The 17,661-nt window shown below is 43.5% G+C and overlaps 1 protein-coding gene and 1 long non-coding RNA gene across 20 annotated transcripts in view; one reads left to right on the top strand and one right to left on the bottom strand.

Annotated features, from left to right (window-relative positions):
- LOC134956671 (uncharacterized) overlaps positions 1-9,685 on the bottom strand; it is a 28,450-nt gene extending 18,765 nt beyond the window's left edge. The window contains exon 1 of the long non-coding RNA XR_010186081.1: positions 9,557-9,685. This is a non-coding gene — a long non-coding RNA (uncharacterized LOC134956671). The remainder of the gene's footprint in view (positions 1-9,556) is intronic.
- Positions 1-17,661, top strand: part of PTPRF (protein tyrosine phosphatase receptor type F) — a 1,358,330-nt gene that overhangs the window by 991,991 nt on the left and 348,678 nt on the right. The gene's annotated exons all lie outside the window — the stretch shown is intronic.

Raw genomic sequence — 17,661 nt, forward strand, 5'->3', positions numbered from 1 at the left:
CACGTTCCAAAATACAGCTGGCTGCAGTTCAAATAAGTTGTCTTTTACTGGTTGCAAAATATATGTATTTTTTTTGTAAATCCTGTACTATTTTTAGCTGCAAGAATTGTTCAGTTGTTTCAGGAGGAAAGTGGAGCCTCAGGGTATAGACTGTGACCTTTGGGAAGGCTTTACCCAGTGTTCCTCCATTGTGAGAGGTGGAACAATGCCTCTTTATGCCACTTTATCTGCTAGATTAAATATAACTCTATGCATTCATTGTGTATATGTTATTTAGACGTGCAAGAATGTACATCGTTACTACTTAGGCCATTAACTACCTAAATGCATCTCTCCCACCATATACATACACGTCTCTGTTATTACTTTCATTTCCGTGTAGATTTTACCCTCATGTCCGTGTAGATTTTACCCTCATGTCCGTGTAGTTACAAAAAAAACAGTTTTATGAGTGTTGGTTGGTTCTTGGTGAACTTTGGAAGAGGCTGCATTCTCTTGTAGACCGTAGGTGGAACTTCAAAAATAATTGGCTAGTCCCCAAAAGTGGTCCACACCTGTAATCCCTTTGAGAAAGACCGATACGGTTTGGTTATGGGTCAAAGGGCGACCGTCAGTCTTTGACCAGCATTGTGGTAGACAGCACATCATGGTGCCCCAGGCATTATAAATAAAGGATGATCATAAACTCTTAACTGATGGACATATAAGGCCTGATGCAGGGTTGGAAGTTAAGGCGTAAAGTAGTTTGCTCTTGCAATCTAACTGCCTCTGTGTGTGTGCCTGGTTTGCTTCTAGTCATTATCACTCAGTGGTGCAAGTATGCGGGTATGCTCGGGTACGGAGTACCCTTATGAATTTGGCAGCTGGTATGCAGTACCACCTGCCACACACTTTGCCATTACCACAATTATAATATGCCAAAAAGCACCAAGACCATGGTTCTTGGCAGCATGACGGCTCCTCCCACTTTGTCAGGGTTACTGGGAGTGCGACAGTGGCTGTATTTTCCTGTTATAATGGAGGCATTACTATATATTGTTATTAAATTGGGGGCGTTACTATATATTTCTATTATACTGGAGACATTACTATATATTTCTATTATACTGGAGGTATCACTATATATTTCTATTATACTGGAGACATTACTATATATTTCTATTATACTGGAGGCATTACTATATATTTCTATTATACTGGAGACATTACTATATATTTCTATTATACTGGAGACATTACTATATATTTCTATTATACTGGAGGTATCACTATATATTTCTATTATACTGGAGACATTACTATATATTTCTATTATACTGGAGGCATTACTATATATTTCTATTATACTGGAGACATTACTATATATTTCTATTATACTGGAGGCATTACTATATATTTCTATCATACTGGAGGTATCACTATATATTTCTATTATACTGGAGGTATCACTATATATTTATATTATACTGGAGACATTACTATATATTGTTATTATACTGGAGGTATTACTATATATTGTTATTAAATTGGGGGCGTTACTATATATTTCTATTATACTGGAGACATTACTATATATTTCTATTATACTGGAGGTATCACTATATATTTCTATTATACTGGAGACATTACTATATATTTCTATTATACTGGAGGTATCACTATATATTTCTATTATACTGGAGACATTACTATATATTTCTATTATACTGGAGGCATTACTATATATTTCTATCATACTGGAGGTATCACTATATATTTCTATTATACTGGAGGTATCACTATATATTTATATTATACTGGAGACATTACTATATATTGTTATTATACTGGAGGTATTACTATATATTGTTATTATACTGGAGGTATCACTATATATTTCTATTATACTGGAGGTATTACTATATATTTCTATTATACTGGAGGTATTACTATATATTTCTATTATACTGGAGACATTACTATATATTTCTATCATACTGGAGGTATCACTATATATTTCTATTATACTGGAGGAATCACTATATATTTCTATTATACTGGAGGTATCCCTATATATTTCTATTATACTGGAGGCATTACTATGTATTTCTATCATACTGGAGACATTACTATATATTTCTATTATACTGGAGGTATCACTATATATTTCTATTATACTGGAGGCGTTACTATATATTTCTATCATACTGGAGACATTACTATATATTTCTATTATACTGGAGGTATCACTATATATTTCTATTATACTGTAGACATTACTATATATTTCTATTATACTGGAGGTATCACTATATATTTCTATTATACTGTAGACATTACTATATATTTCTATTATACTGGAGGTATTACTATATATTTCTATTATACTGGAGGTATTACTATATATTTCTATTATACTGGAGGCGTTACTATATATTTCTATCATACTGGAGACATTACTATATATTTCTATTATACTGGAGGTATCACTATATATTTCTATTATACTGGAGGCGTTACTATATATTTCTATCATACTGTAGACATTACTATATATTTCTATTATACTGGAGGTATTACTATATATTTCTATTATACTGGAGGCGTTACTATATATTTCTATCATACTGGAGACATTACTATATATTTCTATTATACTGGAGGTATCACTATATATTTCTATTATACTGTAGACATTACTATATATTTCTATTATACTGGAGGTATCACTATATATTTCTATTATACTGTAGACATTACTATATATTTCTATTATACTGGAGGTATCACTATATATTTCTATTATACTGGAGGTATCACTATATATTTCTATTATACTGGAGGTATCACTATATATTTCTATTATACTGGAGGAATCACTATATATTTCTATTATACTGGAGGAATCACTATATATTTCTATTATACTGGAGGAATCACTATATAATTCTATAATACTGGAGGTATCACTATATATTTCTATTATACTGGAGGTATCGCTATATATTTCTATTATACTGGAGGTATCACTATATATTTCTATTATACTGGAGGAATCACTATATATTTCTATTATACTGGAGGTATCACTATATAATTCTATAATACTGGAGGTATCACTATATATTTCTATTATACTGGAGACATTACTATATATTTCTATCATACTGGAGGTATCACTATATATTTCTATTATACTGGAGACATTACTATATATTTCTATTATACTGGAGGTATCACTATATATTTCTATTATACTGGAGGAATCACTATGTATTTCTATTATACTGGAGGTATCCCTATATATTTCTATTATACTGGAGGCGTTACTATATATTTTTAGCCTTGCCTCCAGAATCCCCCCAAAAAGGGTCTGTGTCATGTGGCCACGCCGCTAGTGTCATGTAGCCACTCCCACTAGCAACATGAGGTCACGCCCCATCACAACACATGACCATGCCCAATTTTCGTCACTCAGTACCCATAAGAAAATATTTCTACTTGCCCCACTGTTATCACTGTACATTTACACCTACCCTATAATATGTGCAGGAGATATGTTGCTAACAGTGCGGGTGCACTGACAGGCCCTCTCTGACCTCTGGCCTGTAAATTGTACATAGTTTGCTCCCCAAACATAGCCAGTATCACCATACCAGGCATAAAGCCCACTGAGGACACTCCTTTCATTTCACTCTCTCTATATTGTGCCCACATATGGATTCCTGTCAGAAACAACTTACCTGGACCTAACAACCTCTGTCTGCCCATGTCACACTGTCTGTTGTGCTGCATTACAGGGAGTCAGGGAGGCATATGGCCGCCCCAGTGTGGTGCTGGGAGAGTCTCAGGCTGAACTGCTTTCCGTGTAACTGTAACCAGAGCATATGTAAGAAATTATATTTCTGCTGCTGTATATTGAAGCCGATTCTATTTTCAGGCGCTCTCATTTGTCAGTTTTAGATGGATTTGGTGTTTTTCCTCCCGTGTGAGTCGCTGACGTAGTTTCTACACATGACCCCTCTCAGGCTTAACCCGTGCGCTGCTGGCGGTCGCTCTAGTTGCTGCCATTCGGCAATAGAGAGCCGGAAAGTCATTGTGAGTGGAGCCAATATTCATAAGAACGCAGCCTATAAATTCATTAGGAACTTATGACATCGCCGAGGCATGAGGCACAATTTTTTCATGCCTCAGTAGTGTATCCAGACTTAATTGTTTCATAAAACGTCTGCCTCCACTGATATCGGGTCCGCTTGAGATAACTAAGGGGTCTATGCAGCCTTGGCGAGAGATAAAGTACCAACCAATCCGCTCCTGTTATTTTTCAAACACAGCCTGCAACTTGGCAGTTAGGAGCTGATTGACTGGTACTTTATATCACTCCACTTTATCTCGCTCCGAGGCTTAGTACATAGGCCCCATAGTCCAGCTGCAAATTCAGGCAAGAAGCAGTGTGATCACCAGAGAGTGTATCTAACCCATAGCAGCTCTCCATAATTCAGGGACGTGCGGTGAGCTAAATGACTGAGGAGACACTGGCTAGCCCCAGAGCCAGATTTACATGCAATATATGAGCCACAGGGTACATCTGGGCATTATACACAGGTGCAGCAGTATAAACTCCTGGAAATTTGGTGAGTTTTGATCAGAGATGAGCGGAAAAGTTCGACAGGTGAGGCACTGCCTCACCTGCCATAGGGGGTCATTCCGAGTTGTTCGCTCGTTGCCGATTTTCGCAACGGAGCGATTAAGGCAAAAATGTGCATGCGCTAAGTATTTTAGCACAAAACTTAGTAGATTTACTCACGTCCGAACGAAGAATTTTCATTGTTGAAGTGATCGGAGTGTGATTGACAGGAAGTGGGTGTTTCTGGGTGGAAACTGGCCGTTTTCTTGGAGTGTGCGGAAAAACGCAGGCGTGCCAGGATAAAACGCGGGAGTGTCTGGAGAAACGGGGGAGTGGCTGGCCGAACGCAGGGCTTGTTTGTGACATCAAACCAGGAACGAAACGGCCTGAGCTGATCGCAGTGTAGGAGTAAGTCTGGAGCTACTCAGAAACTGCTAAGAATTTTCTATTCGCAATTCTGCCAATCTTTCGTTCGCTATTCTGCTAAGCTAAGATACACTCCCAGAGGGCGGCGGCCTAGCGTGTGCAATGCTGCTAAAAGCAGCTAGCGAGCGAACAATTTGGAATGAGGGCCATAGACTCTTTACTCCAGAGTTTTGGCTATAAAAATGATTAGAATAATGCAAAGAAGATATTTCAAACAAATTATATGTATTTTTCATATACTTTATACAATCAAAACTCTGGCACAAACATTAGTATTACAGGAAAGGCTCTGCCTCACCCCACCGCACGTCACTGCTCCATATAGTAACACACATAACTGATCAGAACTTGTATTCCAGTTGTCCCAGTGGGTTACAACAACTCTCTATCATGCCACTTATACCCCTTTCACATCGTACAAATAACCCGGTATCGACACGGCATATTGCCGTGTCGACACGGGTCAGTGTGCGATGTGAAAGCAATCTGCCGGAATTAGCGGGTCGCCTGACCCGGTAATTCAACCCGGTATAAAAGAAGGATTATACCCGGATTGAATACCGGGTCAGGTGCAGTGTGAATGGGAGCCGCGTCGATGCGACACGGTTCCCATTCACAGCATAGGGAGAGGCGGCGCAGGAGATGAGCTCATCTCCCAGCGCCGCCTCCAACCCCGCCCTGCTGCTGCTGCGCCCCACCGCTGCTATGGCAACCGACCCGGTATATTGCCGGGTCGGAAAGCCACCATAGCAGAGCAAATGCCGGATCCCACCCGGTAAGGACACGTTTCTCTTACCGGGTGGGATCCGGCATTTGTGATCTGAATGCGGTATTAATTTCTGCACAAATGGGAAAGAACCGGGGAATGTCACCAACTACTCTTATTCTGTGATTGAAAAGAGCTAATAAGTCATGCTGGAGATTGTGGTGCACCGAGGTCCCCGTCATTAGTATGGCACGTCATGCTTAGATGCGCAGGCAGCAAGACTGTGTAAATCAGTTTGACATGTTGGTATATTTAGAAACAGTATTTTAATGTTGGAGAAAGAATGGTTTGTCTGTCTATTCCGCTCATCATCTCCATTATGGTTGGTTAGTTCTCAGGTAAACCTGTCTGTATCCCAAGCAGTATTTGGCTTCCTTTGCTGATGTGTTTACCAGTACACTGGCTGGAAGTTTATTGCAATTATGAAAGTAGACTGAGGCTTTCCCCTTGTGTTGGGGAGGCGAGGAAAGGGGTGACCTCCTACTCAGGCCTGGTATGGAGACTCTCCCCTGGAGAAGTGCAGGGCTGCTAAGTGCTGAACTGGGCCCCTATACTTGAATGGTGGTGGTGGGGGGGGGGACTTCGGGGCTTGTCCATCCTGGGAAACGTGGCCACAACCCCTCTGGAAAAAAAGCAAAAAATACTATGTGCAACATCCAGCAGCACTGCAAAGTCGACATTTGTCCCTCTCAGCAGCCGACTTAGGCCCCTCCAGCAAAACTGACACAAAGCGAATGTTTGTCAGAAAGTTTGTATTTACAGATCCATCCACTTACGTAATTCTTTATATTATCAGCAGCAAAGCATAACTACATTGCCTGAGGAAGCGGTCAGTTACACCTGGAAAGAGCCCCTTAAGTGAGAATTACAGCTTTTTGGGGTTTTTTTCATGGTTTATTTTTATGTGTTTTTTTAAACTGTCTGTTATTTTTAGGTTGTGGGTTTAGTGTTGCTACAGATATTGTATTGATTCAGAAACGTTTCTACGTTTATATTCATTATTATGCACTTTTACCTAGAGGGTTATTTATTGGCAAACCTTATTCGGGATACCATCATTAGGTCGACATGTACTAGGTCAACAGGTCAAAAGTGCGACATGAGGTTTTCACACTTTTTTTCCCATTTTTTGGATTTTCCATACTTGACGATCCACGTGGACTACGATTGGAACGGCAACCTGTGCGCTCGCCATGCGAGGGGACATTGTGCAGTAATTGGGGTTCCCCGTCACTTTATGAAGAAAACGGCACTAAAAATAGTCCAAAAACTCATGTCGACCTTTTCACCTGTCGACCTAGTACATGTCGACATAATGCCCATGTCGACCTAAGTTGAGTCGACCCACCAACCAATACCCCCTTATTCTAATTAAGAGAATGAGGAGAGTAACACCCTCTACCTGATGTAACCTACTGAGATTTGAACTTCTACTGGAGTGAAGGATGGAACGCCCCGGTTATACCAGTATCTTCCTATTGGATAAGCTCTTTACTATTTGATATCTCATGAAAATAAGTCATTGTTAGATCTGCAAATTTTAAACATAGTTGATCGGAAGTACCCTGAATTTAAGGTTTGCCCATTTTTAGGAGGGGCACATCATAAACTTTTCCTGTTATTTTTTTGGAGTTCCCTAGTCCAGCTGTGGAGTTACACAAATCTATCTTGCTTAAAACCGTATCACCCAACATCTATACTTGCAAAATTGGAACAAAATAATCCCTGCCCATAACCTGCCCTAAAGCATAGTTACTGTACCTACCCTCCCGCATTCTGCAGGAGACTCCCTGGAATAGTAGCAATCTCCCTCACTCCCTGAATAGACCAGCAATCTCCCTGATTGCACATTACCCCCATTATGTAGCTGTTACATTCGTGGGGGAAAACAAGAAATCAGAGATACATACATTCAAATGGTCTCATCAGTGTCATTTCCTTGCATTGTTATAAGGCACAAATGATCCCTATGGCTACATTCTTTTTAAATAAGGTTTCTCGTGACCACTTACAGTATATGGAACCTCTTGTAAAACACAAACAAATCCTGCAAAATATCAGTGTCTTTTCTTCAAGAAGTAGATCTTACTAACTGTGGGGCTCATTTACATTTGGATGTAAGTCATGTTTATGACCCGTCTCTCAGATGTAGCAGAACGCATCAGCGCGGATAGGTGTGACTGTCACACTCTCCCTGAAATGTATTTTTGAAAGTAGTCAGCTATGCCCTAATGCGCCTGATTTATGACTAAACTCTGCCCGTGTAACCTAAGCCCCGCCCATTTGCAGGTCCACATCTGACACTATGATTAAACCCCTGTGTAACGTTCTTACTGTACATAAATGTTTCTCTACTCTAAGCTGTGCATTTACCAACATGTTACTAATACCCCTTTCACACTGAGCCTTTGATTTGGGTTGTTGCCGGGGAAACTCGGGTCCTGTCTTGGTGTGACCAGGTCACCCAGGGTTGTGTGTCCCGGGTCATGGCCAGGGTTATTACCGGATATGCTGTGGAGTGAAAGGGGGTACCCTGGTTATGTTTAGGTGCCGATCGGTTCTCACGTTTAATCTTTGTGATCCTGTAACATCCACATTTAATGGCTCCCAGTTCTGCAGGGCAGACGCGGGTGCAGAAAGGGGACAACCTGGTAATAACTCGTCCAAGGTGCAATGTGAAAGGGGTATCAAGAGCTGTTATGCGGGCTGAAACCCATGTTCAGTAATCCGTATCGCACCGGGATTTAGGTGTGAAACTGGTATAAACGAGTCTGCCCATACAGGAATGAACACCCATTATCCCTGGTACAAGGTTCATTTTGAATGTTTGGATGTGTAGGAATTTGCTCCTGTTATCTCTTGCTGAGCATTAGGACTTATTATAAGTATAATTATAGTAAATAGACAAGTAGGAGATAAGAGTTCACGTGAGATGGCGAGGAGGGTTCTAATTTCAGAGTCATTATCTGCTGTCTGTTCTATCAGCCGCCCAGAGAGACAGGGGATTTATATGATTACGATCACAGTGTATGTACCAAGGGGAGGATCTTTACCAACGTTGATTAGACCTCGACGATTTGTACAGAGTATGGGATTGTTATCTAGTAAAAATGTTTTCCGTCAACTTTCTTTAAAATAACGAAGAAGAAAAAGATGAGAAGCCAAAAACATATATTTGCTTCTGCCTAATAAAGTTGAACACAAAGATAATTAATTGCTGTTGTTCTGAAGTCACTGCTAAGAGCGCCAGGAGCTGTGCAGGGAGAGTAGAGAGAAGGGGGGGGGGGGGGGGGGGGGGTCTTAAAAGTAATTTAGCATCATTCCAAAGGCTAGAACCCATGCCTTTTATTTCTGGTTATTATTGTTAGCGCTGCTTTACGGACGAGCCGCCATTCGTCTGTAATTCATGTGTAAATATAACCTTTAGACGTTACGCAGCTGTTTATTGCTTGCAAATAAATGTCTGGTTTGTCGCTGTACAGCTACAGTTGATTTACACCTTCAAGCAATGTTAGTAAATAACATTGTTAGTACATATGACTGTATAGTGCTATGAAAGGGTAACTCAGTAATCCATTCAGCAGGAGTCCCTGTTTCCCTGTGCTTACTATCAGCACCGTGTCCATCCTCTGCTTTCTGCACTCACACAATGCCCTTTGTACTTGGTGCCGTGTGTTTGCTGTGTGAAGAGGGCAGTACAGCTGAAGGGGATATTTTTTCTGTGGGTACAATAGAAGCTCTTTGCAATAACAACTAACCTGATGTATCAGTGCTGAGCGGTGGGAACAGGACAGCTGGTGCAGGCAGTGTATGAATGACCCAGATCTCCCTTACTGAACAAGGCTTTGTACTCTCCTGGGCTCATCACTTGGGTCTGTGGAATGTACTACCCATAAATACAAATGAGGGCAGGAGGATACCGCGCAGGTCAGTGTGTACAGAGCAATTCTATGTTGCTGAGTGCACAGTTATTGCCTGTGCCCAGTACAGCTACCACATTATTTATTTATTATTTATTACCAGTTATTTATATAGCGCACACATATTCCGCAGCGCTTTACAAAGAGTTTTTGCCATTCACACCAGTCCCTGCCCCAGTGGAGCTTACGCTCTATATTCCCTACCACATGTACACGCACATTCACGCTAGGGTTAATTTGTAGGGAGCCAATTAACCTACCAGTATATTTTTGGATTGTGGGAGGAAACCGGAGTACCAGGAGGAAACCCACCGCAAGCACAGGGAGAATATACAAACTCCACACAATTAGGGCCATGGTGGGAATCGAACCCATGACCTCAGTGCTGTGAGGCAGTAATGCTAACCATTACGCCATCTGCGCTGCCCCACATGCTGGTAGGGTGGACAGTAGTGCCACCCGCTAGCGGGCGTTGTGTGCAATTGCAAATCTTTTCTTTTTCTTTCTCTTTCCCACCACTTGACAAAAGCATAATAAGTGGTATGCACATTGTGGCTGATTTTGAGACGCATCTATGGCCACTTTTCCATACGGTAGCCTGCTTACTAGGTTATGCTAATGCAGAAATTCCGTGCGTCAGCATTGCCACTTGCGTCTGACGCAGAATCAGGCTCATTGTCTATATACCTGTCTGCACTGATGACCAGTGCTGGTGGGCGGCTGCAGCTGACACAGTGCCGTACTCCTCCTGTGCCAGGTTGTGGGAGGGGTCAGTCTGCCCCTTGATGCTGGGGGGGCTGTTGTCGCCTTATTTTTTAATAGTCGATTGTTTGACTCTGGTGCAGGTGCAGTACATTTATTTTCTTGTTATTAATGTTACATTTGTTTCTTGATAACTGATGACGATAACGAGGGTCTTCTCTAAATACAGTGAGAGGAGGCAAGTTTTTGTTTATTAATGTAACAGATTGTGCGCAATTCTGTCCTGTGCTGTAACCCCCGGGGGCATTCACTTAATGAATCCGACGTCAGTTGATCATTACTGTGCAGTCTGTATTGCTCTATAATATAAAGACACCAGCGCTCGCACACAGAGAAGATGGCTGTTTGTGCCGGGTAGCGATTTAACGTAATCATTCCATAATAATATATAAAGTGGGGTTTTTTTTATCATCGTGATAAAACAGAATGTTAATTGGCAAGTTGGCGCTACCAACTATCATTAATCAAGTTGCGCTGGGACTGGTAGTTCCCCAGCAGCTGAGACCCACCAGTTCCTTCTATCCTGAGAATTGACTTTCCTATGCTGAGACCCCCACACATAAGTTGCTGACCCATTTAGATTACTTTTTTCTTTTTTTGTAACGAATGTTCTACCTTCTTAGAACATTTTTGTTGCTGAGTCAGCGCCATTGCTGTGTCTGGGAAAAGGGTCTTTTCTGCTTGTGGAATAGTTTCATTCCTTTTGTTTTTTTGAGTCTTGTTGACTTTTGTGAAGGTTGCGCGTTAGTGTCCCCATGAAAAGACGCGGGTCCTGCTGATTGACTCCAGGGGGTATTTTTATGCTCATTTTGAACTTTGCTCACACTATAAATCATTGCTGTCCTTAGAGTAAATACTTGGTCTTTTTATATCTCCTAGCTTCTATCCCTTCTCCGCCTTCCCCGGAACCGTATATAGGCCCTCATTCCGAGTTGTTCGCTCGCTAGCTGCTTTTAGCAGCATTGCACACGCTAAGCCGCCACCCTCTGGGAGTGTATCTTAGCTTAGCAGAATTGCGAACGAAAGATTTGCAAAATTGCGAATAGAAATTTCTTAGCAGTTTCTGAGTAGCTCCAGACTTACTCCTACACTGCGATCAGTTCAGTCAGTTTCGTTCCTGCTTTGACGTCACAAACACACCCAGCGTTCGCCCAGGCACTCCCCCGTTTCTCCAGCCACTCCCGCGTTTTTCCCAGAAACGGCAGCGTTTTTTCACACACACCCATAAAACGGCCAGTTTCCGCCCTGAAACACCCACTTCCTGTCAATCACACTACGATCACTAGAACGAAGAAAAATCCTTGTAATGCCGTGAGTAAAATACCTAACTTTTGAGTAAAATAACTAAGCGCATGCGCTCTGCGAACCATGCGCATGCGCAGTAAGCGGCTAATCGCAATATAGAGAAAATCGGCAACGAGCGAACAACTCGGAATGAGGGCCATAGACCCTCATTCCGAGTTGATCGCAGCAAAAAACTTGTTAGCAGTTGGGCAAAACCATGTGCACTGCAGGGGGGCAGATATAACATGTGCAGAGAGAGTTATACCCCTTTTCCACTAGCTCAAAAAACACGAGTAAATGCACGGGGGCGCGCATTTACCCGTGTTTTTTGCAAGTGGAAAAGGGTAAACCCGGATCAAGTGACCCGTGAATCCTACCAGGCTATTTACCTGGGTAGGACACGGGAATGATCCGGGTAGGGTTGTAGTGTAAACGGGAGCCGTGTCGATGCGACACGGCTCCCATTTACACTGTATGGAAGGGCAGCGCTGGGAGATCATGTGATCTCCCTGCGCCGCCCCTGCCGCGTCACTAGAAGCGTCACCAACCCGGCATATGCCGGGTTGTGACTGCTGATGGGAAAGGGGCCGAGCACGGGTCGCAGCAGGGGGCAGCTCCCGTGTCAGGCTCCCGGCTGCGACCCGTGCTCGTAAGTGGAAAAGGGGTATTAGATTTGGGTGTGGTGTGTTCAATCTGCAATCTAAATTGCAGTGTAAAAATAAAGCAGCCAGTATTTACCCTGCACAGAAACAAAATAACCCACCCAAATCTACCTCTCTCTGCACATGTTATATCTGCCACACCTGCAGTGCACATGGTTTTGCCCAACTGCTAACAAATGTGATGCTGCGATCAACTCTGAATTACCCCCATATATAGGCTTACATGTAATGCTAAACACATTTGGTCAGTGAAAACTTTCTTGAGACACTTACACAAACGCTTCCCTTGGATTAAACTCAAATTCAAAAGAACTTTTTCCTTGGAAGTATATACTTTTGTCTGTGCTCCTATCTTTATAACCCTATTTTATTGATTTATTAATATACAATTCAAATATGGAAAAAAAACGACAGGAAATAACTGTAATAATTTAAATTCCAAATGTGAGGCCGCTGTTGGCAGGATCCATTGGGTGATCCTATTGAAATAGACTCTGCTCTGTTCTAATAACTGTGGGATCTCTTGTAATATCAGCTGCATGCTCACCCAGGTGGGTTGCACAATGATTGCCAGTGCCGGAGCTGTTCATCTCTAAATGACCATATTTATTGATTATGGATCGTCTACACTTCAATCAAGACACAAACGAAAATATTGTGTGATATGACTACTGAATGTAGGGGGGTAATTCAGAGTTGATCGCAGCAGCAAATTTGTTAGCAGTTGGGCAAAACCATGTGCACTGCAGGTGGGACAGATGTTACAATGAGCAGAGAGAGTTAGATTTGGGTGGGTTACATTGTTTCTGTGCAGGGTAAATACTGGCTGCTTTATTTTTACACTGCAATTTAGATTTCAGTTTGAACACACCCCACCCAAATCTAACTCTCTCTGCACATGTTATATCTGCCCCCCCTGCAGTGCACATGGGCCCTCATTCCGAGTTGTTCGCTCGCTAGCTGCTTTTAGCAGCATTGCACACGCTAGGCCGCCGCCCCCTGGGAGTGTATCTTAGCTTAGCAGAATAGCGAACGAAAGATTAGCAGAACTGCTACTAAATATTTTCTTGCAGTTTCTGAGTAGCTCCAGACCTACTCCTAGATTGCGATCACCTCGGTCCGTTTAGTTCCTGCTTTGACGTCACAAACGCCCTGCGTTCGGCCAGCCACTCCCCCGTTTCTCCAGACACTCCCGCGTTTTTCCCTGACATGCCTGCGTTTTTTAGCACACTCCCGGAAAACGCTCAGTAACCTCCCAGAAATGCCCCTTTCCTGTCAATCATTCACCGATCAGAGCGACTGAAAAACGCTGCAGGATCCATAGCAAATCTGCTAAGTTTTTAGTTAAATAACTAAGCGCATGCGCCCTGCGTGCCTTGCACATGTGCAATTAGCAACAAATCGCAGCATAGCGAAAATCGGCAACGAGCGAACAACTCTGAATGACCCCCGTGGTTTTGCCCAACTGCTAACAAATTTGCTACTGCGATCAACTCTGAATTAGGTCCGTTATCCGCAGCAATAATAAAAATGTTGCAGCATTTCCATTCAACAAATTATTATTATTATTATTATTATTATTATTATGTATTGAGCATGGAGAAAATAAATGGGCGTCCGGTGGAGCAATTAAAATGTTTTGGGCGCCCATTAATTATGGTGCTTGTTGCACCCAAAAGCACTGGGTTTAGCCATGCATAGTGCTGAATGCGTCCTGGTAACAGCGCCCAAATCACGACCTTTTTGCACATTTCTGTCCGCCACCTCAGGAGGCTGCAAGCAGAAAAGTGGATGCTTGCGGCGCTCATGCTAAGCAACCATTGAATTGCTCTTTTGCGTGCCTATTGTTAACGGGACCCTCCAAAAAAACTGAATTCCCCCCTGTAATGAAAAATTGATGCACGTGGCCCCAAATTAACAATGGTAGCTGCATTTCCACGAGCGTTCGCAGAAATCGGACTGTTTTACTAGTAAAGCTGCTGGAACAGAAAGCGAGTTTGCTATGTTAGGGCTTTCTTTGTGCAGCCATCGAGATTTAATGTGTGACAGCATCTGTTTATAGGATATAAGGCTTTGCTTTCTGTTTCGCCAGAGGAAGGTGACTAAGGCCAGGTATAACACAGCTGTAGATGCTTTAAACTGCATCCAATTTGCTTGTTACCTAATGGTCCACTTAGAGGATCAGGGCAGTTCCTCAGATCAGGCATCTTGCGGCAGTGCACAGAGACTAGTGATTGCACTGTAAGCTGAGCCCATTGTCCGTGCAGGTTGGGGGGGGGGTGTTACCCTATGTGACACCAGCTCGGAGACACCGTGTCGCATCGTCTTCGGCTGTCGAGTTTCAGCATGTCTGACAATTGCCCACACCAGTAAATGTGCACTGAAGAAAGCTTAGAATATTCAATACACAGGTCACACCAGAATGAGGAACCTTCTCTAATCAATATTTAATGTCTTTGTGTTATCCTGAAATGTGAAACATTATTGTTACCCAGCTGACCGTAGAGCGTCCCGGTGTCATTCTGTTTCTAGTTCTCTTTTATAGGCTGTTTATTTCACCGTTATGGGAAGATTTTTGTGTATTGTTGTCTTGACGTTCCTTCCGCCGTGACCTTGCTGGGGAGACGGGGAAATGACTTGTCGTTTACTGCACTTGGCATTTTCTTGCCATCAGGGTTTTTAGAAACACAGCATTTTTCTCCCACAAAGCACTTCAGCTGCAGTGATTCATGGGACTGGCAGGCAGATTTTTCACCAGCGGGCAAATAAATATCACTGGAGCGTACAGCAGACCACCAGTCACTCTTACATTTCCATGGTGCCCACAGGCGGCGCTGGGAATGGCCAACAGGTCACTCTGGCAGGCAGCTGGTGGAGCCATTAGCGTCAGCTGCTGCAGAAAGTCTTGCAAACCTTAGTGGTACGTGATACAGATTTGCATAGGGAATCATTCAAATGCTGTCATTGTGTCTGGGAGAAGAACTGCAAATACAGATAGCAGGAAAGTCATTTTTTGCATGCAACTATTACTTTCTGAATATTAACTGTTCCTCTTTGACCACTGATTGATGGGGCTCTTATCTGCCCTGCGGAGGATGGGAATGCATGACCATGAAAATTCAGAAACGTTAGTTTTCAGAACACTAAGATATGATTAAATACAATGTTCTGGGTATCTGGGATCTTTCCCCAGATAAGGTGGGTCCCCGCCAAAGGCTCCAACACAGCAAAACTCGAATGCTAAGACAAGCTTGTTTAAATCACACAGGTGAGTTGTCGAGGCCCCTCCCATCAAGCAAAGTCACAGGTAACGGGCTCTGACATCGTGACTCCTGCGGGAACCAGCTCAGCATAGGGGCATGAATGACAGCAGCAATGGCTGTTGTTTTATTCAGAGGGACCCGCTGGTTTAGCATAATTTTGTTAAGTAGAATTTAGCATTTTTTCATATATTGACGATCTCCCTCCAAATTAAAGGTAATGCTTTATTAGGGGTTCCTGTATACCCCTGTCATGACACGGTCATGGGGGTTAATTGTACATGCCACCTAAACCCAGCCATTTGATGGTTTGATCCAGGACAGGAGCGGTTCTTGGTGCGGGCAAGCAGTGCCTGCGCCCGAGGCGCTATGGCCTGGGGGCACGGCCGCAGTCACCCTGCACACCCTGGCTGCAGCAGACGCCATGGGCTGTGTGGGCGTCCGCTGCAGCTGGTGCACCTGTCAGACGCTAGAGGTCATTGTTGACCTTTAGTGTCTATGCGGTGCTGCTATGGGAGAGACGTCATGACGTCTCTCCCATAGGGAGGAGCCGCGGGCGGCCAGATGGAGCAGCAGCGGTCGGGAAGCAGGAGCGGGGCTGGTAAGTATTGTATTTTTTTTGTGTGTGTTTGTAAGTGGCTACTAAGGGGCACAGCAACAGGGGGCGCAACTACTGGTGGAAAATCTACTGGGGGCATAGCTACTGGGGGCAAATCTACTGGGGGCAAATCTACTTGGGGCAAATCTACTGGGGGCACAACTACTGGGGGCACAACTACTGGGGGCACAACTACTTGGGGCAAATCTACTGGGGGCACAACTACTGGGCACATAACTGTGGCCACACCCCACCCCGCACACTAACTGTTTTCCCGATGGTGGTGGTGGGGGGCGGGGGCAGCGGAAACTTTCGCACTGGGCAATACAAGGTGTAGAACCGGCCCTGATCCAGGAGTCATTAGAATCATCATTGAGACGTGAGGTACACAGTGCCTCATGCCTCCGTTTGTCACTAGTTTGGAGTCAGATGATGCACGGCGCGCAGAATGTCTGCCTCTATATATAGGTACCATGTGAATTGGATTTTAGGTTACTTGGACTTATTTGGTACAGCAGGATTGTGATAATTGTCACCCCCTTTGGAGTTGGCAGCACAGAGGAACTTGTGCTGAGGCCAAAGGGAACCCGTCATTAATACAAACGGTGTGAGAAAGCTGATAGCCAGTAACAGCAAATCTTCAGCCGGCTGCCTCGCATTAGCACTGCCAGGCACTACCCAATTGGATGTCTCCGTAATCCAGCTTTGGGATTTCACATAGCTGCACAGTCATCTGGCCTTTGTTGTATTTCCAGTGGATTTTATGTGCTAAAGCCTCAGTTTTGCTTACTGCGTACGTCTGGAATATAACTGATTCCTCCACCTCCCCCCCCCCATCCCCCTCTCTACCACAAGAACTGGATGTAAGGTGTTCATCTCGCTACCAGGGTCTGCATGTCCTGATAAAGCAGAGCGGGACATGGAAATGTATTTTCCTTCCGCCGCCTCACAGCTTGTCGTTATCACTCGGCTGGAGTCTGTTCAGTAATGTGAAATGAGTTTGATGCTCCTGACTCTCTGCCATTCCCCGTGCAGTCACTGCACTGTCCTAAGATGATTTCCTAAACCAACAGACAGATTGGCATCTCCATGCCACCCCTCTTAACCATCGCTAAGCTGCTCTTTGCCACTTTCAGCTGTTTGTTTGTAATCCAGCTTTCCCTTGCTCCTTTCCCGTTTATAAATCTCTTACAATTAGCTGGTGTCCTACAGCGGGCTAATCCTGGCTGTTATTGTTTCCTGTCCTGCAGCTTTGGTGCTATAGATTTCTCATATGACTGTTCATTTCAGAGACTCTGCTACAGGAGTGTGATAAAGTGAAACTGCCCTCCAGAGGACCGGGGGGCAAGGGGGGCTGTCCGTACACCCCTTGCCAGG

This window comes from Pseudophryne corroboree, chromosome 9 (genome assembly GCF_028390025.1).
Source record: "Pseudophryne corroboree isolate aPseCor3 chromosome 9, aPseCor3.hap2, whole genome shotgun sequence".
Lineage (NCBI taxonomy): Eukaryota > Metazoa > Chordata > Amphibia > Anura > Myobatrachidae > Pseudophryne > Pseudophryne corroboree.